Here is an 11156-nt window from a genome sequence, read left to right on the forward strand (position 1 = left end):
AGAAGCCACATCGAAGGGTCCAGAACAGGGCCCTTCCTCCGTACAGAGCAGCTGCAAGCCAAGGAATCTGGCTCCAGGCCCCCAGCGAGAGGAGCAGTCCTGTTGCCCTTCCAGGAAACTCAGCCCCTAGCAGAATGCACTTCTGGGGGCATCCACAGTTGCTTCCTTTAACTAGTTCAATCTGAAGACAAAAGTTGAGCTAAGGCAGCTTGCAGAGAAAGGCAGGACTAGGGGCTTGCTAGGTAGGACTCGTCTTCCACTGGCATCAGCTCAGAAAACAGTGACTCAGAGAACAGCCTCTAGGCCTGGGCCCTCAGCCCCAGGGCAGACTGGCTAGGAGGCCAGTGGGAACTCTGGTCTCACTGAGGCTGGGGCTGGGGGCTGGGACTTCACTGAGAAAAAGTGTTCCAGATGGCAGTGGGGTGGGCTAAACCAGAGGCCTCCCAGAGCCCCTCTCCCCTAAGGTTCCCAGTACTCAGGAGCCTCAAGCTCTCAAACCCTTCCTGCGATGATGGAATGGTCTAGAAGCCTCCTCACAATTTGGTTTGCTGAGAGGGGAAAGTTAAAACCACCCTTTTTATTTGGGAGCCTTTGAACAAGTTTATGATCTTGCCCCTTGTCAGGAAATCTGTTTTCACTTACAAGAAACAGGCTGGCTCAGGGGCTGGCGGTGAGCAGAGCAGTGAGGGGAGACTCCACACTGACAGGCTAATTATATTTTTCACCACTGGCCCGGTTAGTCCCCACTCTGGTCCTGGGCGAAGCACCCCTGGCCTCGTGCTCCCAGAAGCCCCCACTATGGCCCGTCGTTTTAGGGGGTGGAGTTGGAAAGCCAATCTACAGCGAGGGTGCAGAAGGCCAGAGGTGATGTCGGGGGGCCCGGACAGGAAGGGGACGAGTGCCCACTGACAAGGAAGTCTGCGCAGCCAGAGCCCAGGCAGCCTCTGCTCTGGGCTGTGAGCTCTGTGGGGCAGCCAAGGATTCTGAAGGATCAGCAGGCAAACAGTGCTGCCCCCAGACATGCAGGGCCCCGAAACGCCAAAGCCCTCAGAGGGTGTCCGAGGCCACTGTCCCAGGGCCCCGGAAGCTGCGGGAAGAGCCTCCTCTGGGGCAGAGACACGCCATGCATGCACGTGGCTCCGAGGACAGCCATGCCACTCTCCGGTCACATGACCCAGGCCAGGCCAATCACAACACCTCTGCTTCCTCTGCCACTGTGATTGGCTTTGGGCCAGGCATGTGACCTAAGCTGAGCCAATCAGGGTTCACCCCTGGGACCCAATGAGCGCACAGCTCTTCCTGTGGCCTCCTGCCGCTGACCCACCACGTTCTCTTCTTCCAGCGCTGGGCTCTGACCACGGCAGAACTTCGGAGTCTGGGATGGGGTTGCAGAGCCCACGGTGTCATTCACATTGCTGGTGAAGAACAAGTAATTTGTAACAAAAGCATGTTCCATGTAATATCAGGGGTATGCTTATACTAAAAATTACTCATTTTTTATCTGAAATTTAAATTAACCTGACATCCTGTTTTGTTTGTTTAGAGACAGAGAGGGTTTCGCTCAGTCGCCCGGGATGGGGTGCAGTGGTGGGATCTTGGCTCACTGCAGCCTCCACCTCCTGGGCTCAAGCCATCCTCCCACCTCAGCCTCACAAGTAGCTGGGATTACAGGCATGTGCCAAGCCCAGCTAATTTTTTAATTTTATTTTTTGTACAGTTGGGTGGGGAGAGTGTCGCTATATTGCCCAGGCTAGCCTCGAACCCCAGGTTCAGCCTCCCAGAGTGCTGGTATTACAGGCATGAGCCCCGCACCCAGCTTCTGTATTTTCTTCATTAAATCTGGCAGCCCACCTTCACAACGGCAGTTGACCTTGAAAGCCAGCTGTCCAACAGAAAGTGGGTCTCCCCGGCCCACCTGGCTGCACGCAGCTGCACCCAGCCATCCATCACGGAGCAAGCCCTGAAGGCTCAGCAAGCTGCTGGAGGCCACTCCTGCTACACTGACCCTCCCTCACCTCAAACCCATGGCCTCTGCGAAGCCCAATCACCTGTTGACCGAGGAGGCAGCAGCCTCCTCTACAGAGCCAGCCCCAGCCCCAAGTGGATGGCTGCACCCTCACAGCCCCACCTTGCAGGACGACCCTCCCAGAGTGCAGCACATTGAGTGGACGTCTCCACGTTCAAGGCCGAGGCCTACACAGAGGCCTGGGCAGTGCCTGGTCATCTGACCAAATGTGAGGGACTTGGAAAAAACACAGGGCAAACAAGTCGTGGACAGGAGTCGGGGGAGTTCGAGGAAGAGGAGGGTCAGCAGGCATTTGGGCTGTGCCTGGAGGCTGAGCATGTGCAGGCCCATGTGAGCCCACCAGAAGCCCCGCTGCAGAAGAGTTTTTCAAAGTCAGGTGGGCACATGACCCACCCGGGGGTGCCCATCACCGCCATCCCCCCAGCCAATCTGCAGCTTGCCCCACGGACCCGCAGTGTGCAGGGAGGAAGGTCAGGCACAGGCACTCCGTCTTGAAAATGCCCTCCCTGGAGCGCATCTGCGCGGCCGCCCTGTCTGGGAAGTGAGGAGCGCCTCTGCCCGGCCACCCATCGTCTGGGATGTGAGGAGCGCCTCTGCCCGGCCGCCACCCCATCTAGGAAGTGAGGAGCGTCTCTGCCTGGCCGCCCCGTCTGGGAAGTGAGGAGCACCTCTGCCTGGCCGCCCTGTCTGGGATATGGGGAGCGCCTCTGCCTGGCCGCCCCGTCTGGGAGGTCTACCACAGAGGCCAGAAGCAATGTGGGGGCTGGATGAGGTGGCTCACGCCTGTGGTCCCAGTACTCTGGGAGGCTGAGGCGGGTTGATCACTTGAGGCTAGGAGCTCGAGACCAGCCTGGCCAACATGGCGAAACATATGAAAAATACGACTGTCAAACCAACCAACAAACCAAGCAACAACAAAACAGGTCTACCCTGGAGTCATACTCTAATTTTTTCTATTTTCCTCCCTTTCTGATCCTTTATCCCACTTTCTTTTTCTTCCTCTTCTTTATCCTTCTTCTTTGTCAAATAGAGGATTGAGTTATTATCATTAATCCATACAAAGTCCCTCTCTCATTTATTTTCTTTAATTCTCACCCCCCATTTCTATTCCCCGTCTTCCCATGTGCAACCTTCCTAATATGTTTGATATGCATCTTTTTGTTCGTATGTACTTTTAGAAAATGTTTATTGTTTTGTGTGCAAAAAAATAAAATAAAATAAAATAAAGAAAATGCCCTCCCCGTGGCTGGTCTGCATTCCCACTGAGGAAGGCTCAATTGTAGAAGCCATAACGGACCTGAAATCTCAGCAGGGTGCCATGCTTCACAGGCACCTGGCAGCGCTGTGGGGCACACTGATGACTTTGGTCCCTTCCGTTATGGCATGGGCAGTAACTTCTCCTCATCAGGAATAAGCTCTGCTCTGGATGAGGTCGTGCCATGGGCCTAGAGAACCTCTAAACCTGCTCAGGGAACCCCACCCTGCCCCTGCAACCAAGGAACTCATTTCCAGGCACAAGCACAGCCAGGAGCTAAGTCACAGCCATTCCCAATCTCACCCTCTGTCCCTGCCATCTGTAGCCCAGGAGCCACACAACCTGGTTGGTCTGAGGCAGGGCACCCCACAAGCCAGGAAAAGCTCCAGTCCTGGCTTCAGGAGGCAGGAGTTGGAGGAGGAGTTTCAGCATCTCACTGTCACACTAGTGCCCCTAAGCTCTGCCTCCTGTCCCGACTCAGAGCTGCACAGGTCTGCAGTGCGGCACCCATGGGGAGACATCGTTACAGCCCAGGGATCTGGAGCCATTTAATGTTCCATGGGCCACCGGGTGAATAGGAGAAAAAGGGTGTGTGGTTGCCATTCCGGCCTGCAGTTGGGCAGGGAGACATGGGTGGAGCTGGGGACCTCAGAACATACGCCTACGACATGCCAATGCACTGGTGGGAGACCTCTGCAACCCCAAGAGGGCAAGAGCCACAGGGGCTCAGACACCCCAGGAATAAAATTGGGGCCAGGTGCAGTGGCTCCCGCCTGTAATCCCAGCACTTTGGGAGGCCAAGGCGGGCAGACCACGAGGTCAGGAGATCGAGACCATCCTGGCTAACACGGTGAAACCCTATCTCTACTAAAAAATAGAAAAAAATTAGCCGGGTGTGGTGGCGGGCGCCTGTAGTCCCAGCTACGTGGGAGACTGAGGCAGGAGAATGGCCTGAACCCGGGACGCAGAGCTTGCAATGAGCCGAGATCCCACCACTGCACTCCAGCCTGGGCGACAGAGCGAGACTCTAACTCAAAAAAAATAAAAATAAAAAAGTTGGGTCGCCCCACCAGGGAAAGAAGCCACCCACGCGAGGCTCTGGCTGGAGACGAGGGCAGTGGTGGTAAGGTCAGGAGTGAAGGCACCGCCAATACCAATGGCAGCTCGGGGCCCCCTGAGGAAAAGGAGGGCGCCTTGACTTTCTTGCCTGGGGCTATGCGCTTTCTATTTTATTTTCTTTCCTCTTCTTCCCCTGCTGTTGGGTGTCAGGTAGGTTGGCAGTGGGTAGTTCCAGCGTCCACTCCACAGCTGCAGACACCTGGTAGACCCTCACCAGAACTCAGGGAGGTGGACATCCCAGATAGCAGGCACAGCTGTCACCCCTTGCAGCCACAGCCGAGCCGCCCGGCTCATCTCCTGGAGGGAAAGGGAGTGTTTTTATTGACCATCAGATAGCTGCACGAGGCCCCTGGAGTCGTGGGAGTGGGTCAGGGGAAATGTGTGACTCCCACGGAGGCTGAGTGTGGCCCCCGCTGCCATGTCTGCCCCAAGGCCTTCCTGCCACCTTCTCCTGGTAACAGATGCCCCTGTTTCGTGCTGGAACTGCCCTCACCTGACCCACGTGGTTCTAGTAGAGTTGTTACCCGACTCCCCCGCCTGGACGATCACACGGCCGCGTCCCCTGGCCCAGGGGAGCAAGCCCTTTCCTGGAATGAGCAAGGACCCTGCATTCCTACTCAGTAGCCACACTGGGAACGAGCTGGCCTGGCCCTGTCTGAGTCATGTCACCATTCTCCTCCCCTATTCCCCTTGAAGAACAGGGAAACACGTGTTTGCGGTGGAGAAGCAGAGGCCAACACACACAGAGAGAAAGAGCAAGGGACAGAAACACGGAGACAAGTGGAAAGACAGACAGACAGAACCCTGACGACAGCTGGGTCCCCAGAGGCTCAGAGGCCCAGAGGCCCACGCCACCCAGGCCTTTCCGGCCGTAGCTTCCTTTTGTGCTGACGGCGTTTGAGCTGATTGCATCAGTTAGAATCCTAAGGGTCTTGGTGCTTTCAGCCCCTGCCCTGCACGGAGTAGCGTCGGATCCACCGCCCCTGGTGACGGTGCATGCTCTAAGCGTCTCCGGGTTCCCAGGGCCCCACAAACACTGTGGTGGCAAGTGGGAATGACTGAGGCCTGACGAAGGGGGAAGGGAGCCCTCCCTCCCGAGTACCCACAAGTACCCAACACAAAGACCTCCTCAAAAGACTGGACTGGACACTCCTCCATCAGCAGGGTCTACCTCACTGATCCAGTATGAATGACGGCCCAGCCACTCAGCTAGGGAGGTAAGCAGGGCCAGTAGCAGCACAAAACCCACATCCCGTCCTGTTCCATACGTGCATGTGTGAATGCAGCCCTTGTGTGTGCATAGAAAATGCTCTGGGTCAGGTGCAGTGGCTCATACCCGTAATCCCAACACTTTGGGAGGCCAAGGCAGGAGGATCACACCCAACTCTGGTGCTGGGGAGGACGCTATCCTTGGGCCCGAATCGGGCTGAGGCCGCGATAGAGGGCAGTGGCAGGTCCAGTTTCATCTCTTCTCGGCCTGGGCTTCTGCGTGAGGCAGGGGGCTGCCAGTGCTGGGGGCAGGGGGCTGCCAGTGTTGAGGGCACACCTGGCCATCCAGAGCGTGGCCACCCTGTGGTGGGTCCCTGCCATGCCTCCTGTGCTCCAGGAAGATGGGAAGGGGTCTGTGGCCACACCCGTGTCCTGCTTAAGTGGTGACATCACAGCCTTTTTCATCCAGGGATCCGGAGAGAAGGAGCATCTCAGGGAAGAGCGCAGTGGGGGCCTCATGCTCTGGAGCCCTCTCCCCACCAGATAGATGGAAGTTCTGGAATGTTCCTAGCCGGTTCTGCTTCTCTTGGCCTGCCTCTTGCTGTGGGCCCTTGGGCAGGCCACTGGCCTTCCTGAGACCTGATTTCCTTGTCCATGAAAATGACATGGAAAGTGACAGCGGCAGGATGGCTCATGGGAGACGTGGCTGAGCTCTGGGCCTGCTGATGCCTCTTCTCCAGCATCAGCTCTTCCTTTCCAGTTACCAGGGGTGGGGGGAACTATATTGCCCAGTACCTGTCCCCCCCTTTTCCTCAGTAATAGAAAACTGAGGAAACGTCCTGCAAGGTGGGGCTGTGCCCCAACTCGTAACTGGGCACCTGGCCATTAAGAGTGAAAATTACATTTCCCAGCATGCCTTGCAACTAGATGCAGCCATGTGTCTGAGTTCTGTGCAACGAGGGTGAACAGCAATGTCACGTGCAGCAGAAAGTATCCTTAAACATAAGGCTGTGCTCTTCTCCCTTCCTGCTAGTTGGAATGTAGGTGTGATGGCTGGATCCTAAGCAGCTATTTTGGGTCATGAGAGAGAAGCCACAGTTAAAGATGGCAGAGCAACAAGACAGAGGAACCTGGGTTCCTGATGATTCCAGAGGCTCCAGAGTGGCCCTGGAGGCCTTATGTAAAAGAATAAGAAACATCCCCCTTACTTAAGTCACTACTATTTCTGTGGTGTTTCTGTGGAGCCTGAATCTAATCCTGATGTCTGCGCTGGTTACCCATCAGTCTACCCTCAGTCTCTTTGGCTCTCCTCTGTGACCAGCCCTGCTGGCCCACACCCAACATCCACTCTCCACTTCTCCCTGCTCTCGTTCTGCTGGGACCCCCCTTTGAAACTCCCAGGGCCCTGTGGTCTCTGAGGTTGAGGTCCACTCTCAGCTTGATGTTGCTGCCAAGCCAGCCCCTCTCACAGCACAGAGCGCTCGGCACAGCCTGTAATAATGTATTTATTGTGGATTTATTTGATTGCTGCCTCCCCAGGACTGTCACTAATGTGAGGGCAGGGCCCTTGCCTGGTATTCACATTATATCCTCAGCTCCCGGCTGGGGGTCTGGGCTCAAGCAGGTACCCAGTGAACTCTGGGCAGGTGAACCTCGTCCTGGTGAGTGCTGACTCCGTGACCCACCACCCTCCCCAACCCTTCCTCGGCTACCCCGGCCCCAGCCACTCCTGTCCCTCTCTCTACCCTCCCCCAATGCCCAGAGTCCCCCTCCCAGCCCTTTTCTTCCACCCCATTGTCTTCTCCGCCCCCTTCCTGACCTTGCGTTGAGGCTGCAGGCCTCGGGGCCTTCCAGTGACCCACACCCAGCCACGTTTCATTTTCTTAACTCGGGTTTCAAACATGAGGAAGGAATTGAGGCTGACGTTCCAGGAGCGGCACCAGCACTTGCTGGTGGCTGTGTGGGGGCACAGGCCCCCCAGTAAGTCTCCCATCCACAGGGACATCGGAAGGATGGAGAGGTGGAGTGTCTCCCCCACCCCCTGATTGGCCTATAGGAAAGGACAGACAGTCCCCAGTGCTGGCACCATGTGGGGCGATCAGAACCCACCCGCACTGCGGGTGGGAGCGGCGGTCAGGACAGTGGCTTGGAGAGCTGGCAGTGTCTGCTAACATCCGCCAGAAACCCCCACTGTCGGGCACAAGGAGACACACACTAGAACGTTTGTAGCAACACTACTCGTAAACTTTGGAGATAACCTAAATGTCTGTCAACAAGAGACTTGGTAGATAAAGTGTTACACCCATACGATGGACTACAACACAGCAACGCAAGAGAACAACCACAGACACACGCAGCGACGCAGCGACGCAGCGACGCAGCGAACACGGGGCAGCATTGTGCTGCGTGAAGGCGCCAGCCTCGGAGAGGAGGCTGTACAGCTCTGCTGGCGTGGACTAAGGATCAGGCAGAGCAGTCTCCGGGATGGGTGGCCGAGCGCTACTGAGCTTGCAGGGAGGGGGCACGAGGGAGACTCTGAGGGCTGGGAGTTCTCTGGACCGGGCTGGCGGTGGCATGGGTGTGCACGAATGTGAAAGTCCAGTGATCCGCAGCTTAAGACTGGTGCACCTGGCCAGGAGCGGTGGCTCACGCCTATAATCCCAGCACTTTGGAAGGCCGAGCGGGCAGATCACGAGGTCAGGAGATCGAGACCATCCTGGCTAACACGGTGAAACCCCGTGTCTACTAAAAATACAAAAAAAGATTAGCCGGGCACGGTGACAGGTGCCTGTAGTCCCACCTACTCAGGAGGCTGAGGCAGGAGAATAGCGTGAACCCAGGAGGCGGAGCTTGCAGTGAGCTGAGATCGTGCCACTGCACTCTAGCCTGGGCGACAGAGCAAAACTCTGTCTCAAAAAAAAAAAAAAAAAAAAAAATGATTGGTGCACCTACTTCACTTTTTTTTTTTTTTTTTTTTTTTTTTGAAACAGTCTCACTCTGTCGCCCAGGCTGGAGTGCAGTGGCTCAATCTCGGCTCACTGCAAGCTCCGCCTCCCGGGTTCACGCCATTCTCCTGCCTCAGCCTCCTGAGTAGCTGGAACTACAGGCACCCACCAGCACACTTGGCTAATTTTTTGTATTTTTAGTAGAGACGGGGTTTCACCATGTTGGCCAAGCTGGTCTCGAACTCCTGGCCTCCAGTGATCTGCCTGCCTCAGCCCCCCAAAATTGCTCGGATTACAGGCATGAGCCACCGCGCCTGCCCCACGTTTTTAATAAGAATATAAAGATGGAGGAGGTGTGGTCTGAGAATGCAGAGTGTGACTCTGCAGGACGCTCTCATCCCTGTAACCCCCGATTGTCGCCTGCCCAACAATGCAGCCCTTGTTCCTCCTCCTCTGTCCCCTGTTCAGGGCAGCCTGGGCTTCCCTCCCTGAGGCTCAGGGCTCTGCACTGTCCCCAGGCCCAGCCCAGTGTTCCTGTACTCCAGCACCTCCTTCTGGTCCATTCTCTCCCTGACCCTGACAGGTGCCATCCTGTTTGCCCTCTCTGGCTTTGGGTCCAGGCTGTTCCGACAGCACCAGTGGCACCTGCACATCCTGAAACTCAAGCCAGACACTCTCTTCTAGAGACAGGCTTCTGAACCCTCCAGCCTCTCTGCTCCTAAACGAGATCCCAGGCTGGGCATGGTGGCTTGCGCCTGTAATCCCAGCACATTTGGAGGCCGAGGCAGGCAGATTGCTTGAGCTCAGGAGGTTGAGACTAGCCTGGGTAACAGAGCAAAACCCCATCTCTACAAAAAAATACAGAAATTAGGCTGGGTGCGGTGGCTCACACTTGTAATCCCAGTACTTTGGGAGGCTGAGGAGGGCGGATCACCTGAGGTCAGGAGTTCTCGACCAGCCTGGCCAACATGATGAGACCCTGTCTACTAAAACTACAAAAATTAGCCAGGTGTGGTGGCAGCACCTGTAGTCCCAGCTACTTGGGAGGCTGAGGCAGGAGAATCTCTTGAATCTGGGATGCAGAGGTTACAGTGATCCGAGATCGGGCCATTGGACTCCATCCTGGGCGACAGAGCAAGACTCTGTCTCAAAAATAAAATAAAATACAGAAATTAGCCGGGCACGGTGGCACGCCTGTAGTCCCAGCTACTTGGTAGGCTAAGGTGGGAGGATCACTTGAGCCTGGGTGGCGGAGGTTGCGCCTCCTCCATCTTTATATTCTTATTAAAAACGTGGGGCAGGCGCGGTGGCTCATGCCTGTAATCCGAGCAATTTTGGGGGGCTGAGGCAGGCAGATCACTCCAACCTCCAAGATCGTGCCACTGCACTCCAGCCTAACAGAGTAAGACCCTGTCTCAAAAAAATAATAAAATCCCATCCACCAGCCCAGGACGCCCTTCCACATGGGAGACAGGCCCGGGGTTGGGGGGCACTTCTGGTTCCCAGCCATTAATTCCGAACTTTTTTATTTTATTTTTTGAGACAGGGACTCCCTCTATTCCCCAGGCTGGAATGCAGTGGCGCGGTCACGGCTCACTGCAGCTTCTTCCTCCTTGGGCTCAAGCAGTCCTCCCACCTTGGCCTCCCAAAGTGTTGGGATTACAGGCATGATCCACCACACCCAGCCCAGATCCCAGTTTTTGATGTCAGTGGAATCGGAGACGGCAGGCAGGGCCATCTGTGTGCCAGCTGTGATTGATTAGCAGGGGCTGCCTGGAGAATGATCTGAGGGCCTGAGGCCACCGCTGGGCTCCGTGGGAGGGAGTGGCTGATGGATTAGTGATGTCTGCCACATGCGCTGCAGGAATGAGAGGCAGCTTCCATGTCCCTGAAAGAGGGCCATCCTCGCACTAACCTCATAGCCCCCCACAGGCAGCTCACCCCAGCCAAACCCACCACCACCTCCTCAACTGCAACAAATGCTTATAATGACAGCTCATGTATATTTATCGAGCCTGTAATTACCAAGACACTGTGCTGCACGTCACCTACATCCCCTCACCCTGCCCAACAACCCTATCATATCGCCATACCACAGGCGGAGAAGCCAGGGGCAGGGGTGCCTCGCCCCAGCCTCCTGATGCCCGAGAGGCAGAGGCCCAGCTGTGCACAGCCACACTCCCCCGGACGCCACGTCCTTGATCCCCATGGTGGCATCTCCTTGCCCCCTGCTTTTCTTCAGCTTCTCCACCACTCCTACTCCTCCTTGCCCTTCAAAGCCACCTCAAGTGCCACCCCCTCTCTCCTCATTATCCAAGAGTCCTCCCCCTCCTAAGCCTCTCAGGGGACCTGGGCCCGAGCCGCCTTATCGGGAACTCGTGCATGGCTGCACTGTTGGGTCACACATGTCTCCAAGTCTGGACTACATCTTTTCTTCCTTGGACTCCCCGGGGCTAAGCCCAACCTGGCAGAGAAAGGCTCCCTTGAAAAGGTTTGATGAGTGAATACATGTCCCCTGCCTCAGAGGGAAGTCCCCATCTCAGGCCTCACCCAGGCAGATCCATCCTCCTTCCAGATGCAGGCCCCACGAAGGGGTAACAGC

Source organism: Symphalangus syndactylus, chromosome 14 (genome assembly GCF_028878055.3).
Source record: "Symphalangus syndactylus isolate Jambi chromosome 14, NHGRI_mSymSyn1-v2.1_pri, whole genome shotgun sequence".
Taxonomy (NCBI): Eukaryota; Metazoa; Chordata; class Mammalia; order Primates; family Hylobatidae; genus Symphalangus; species Symphalangus syndactylus.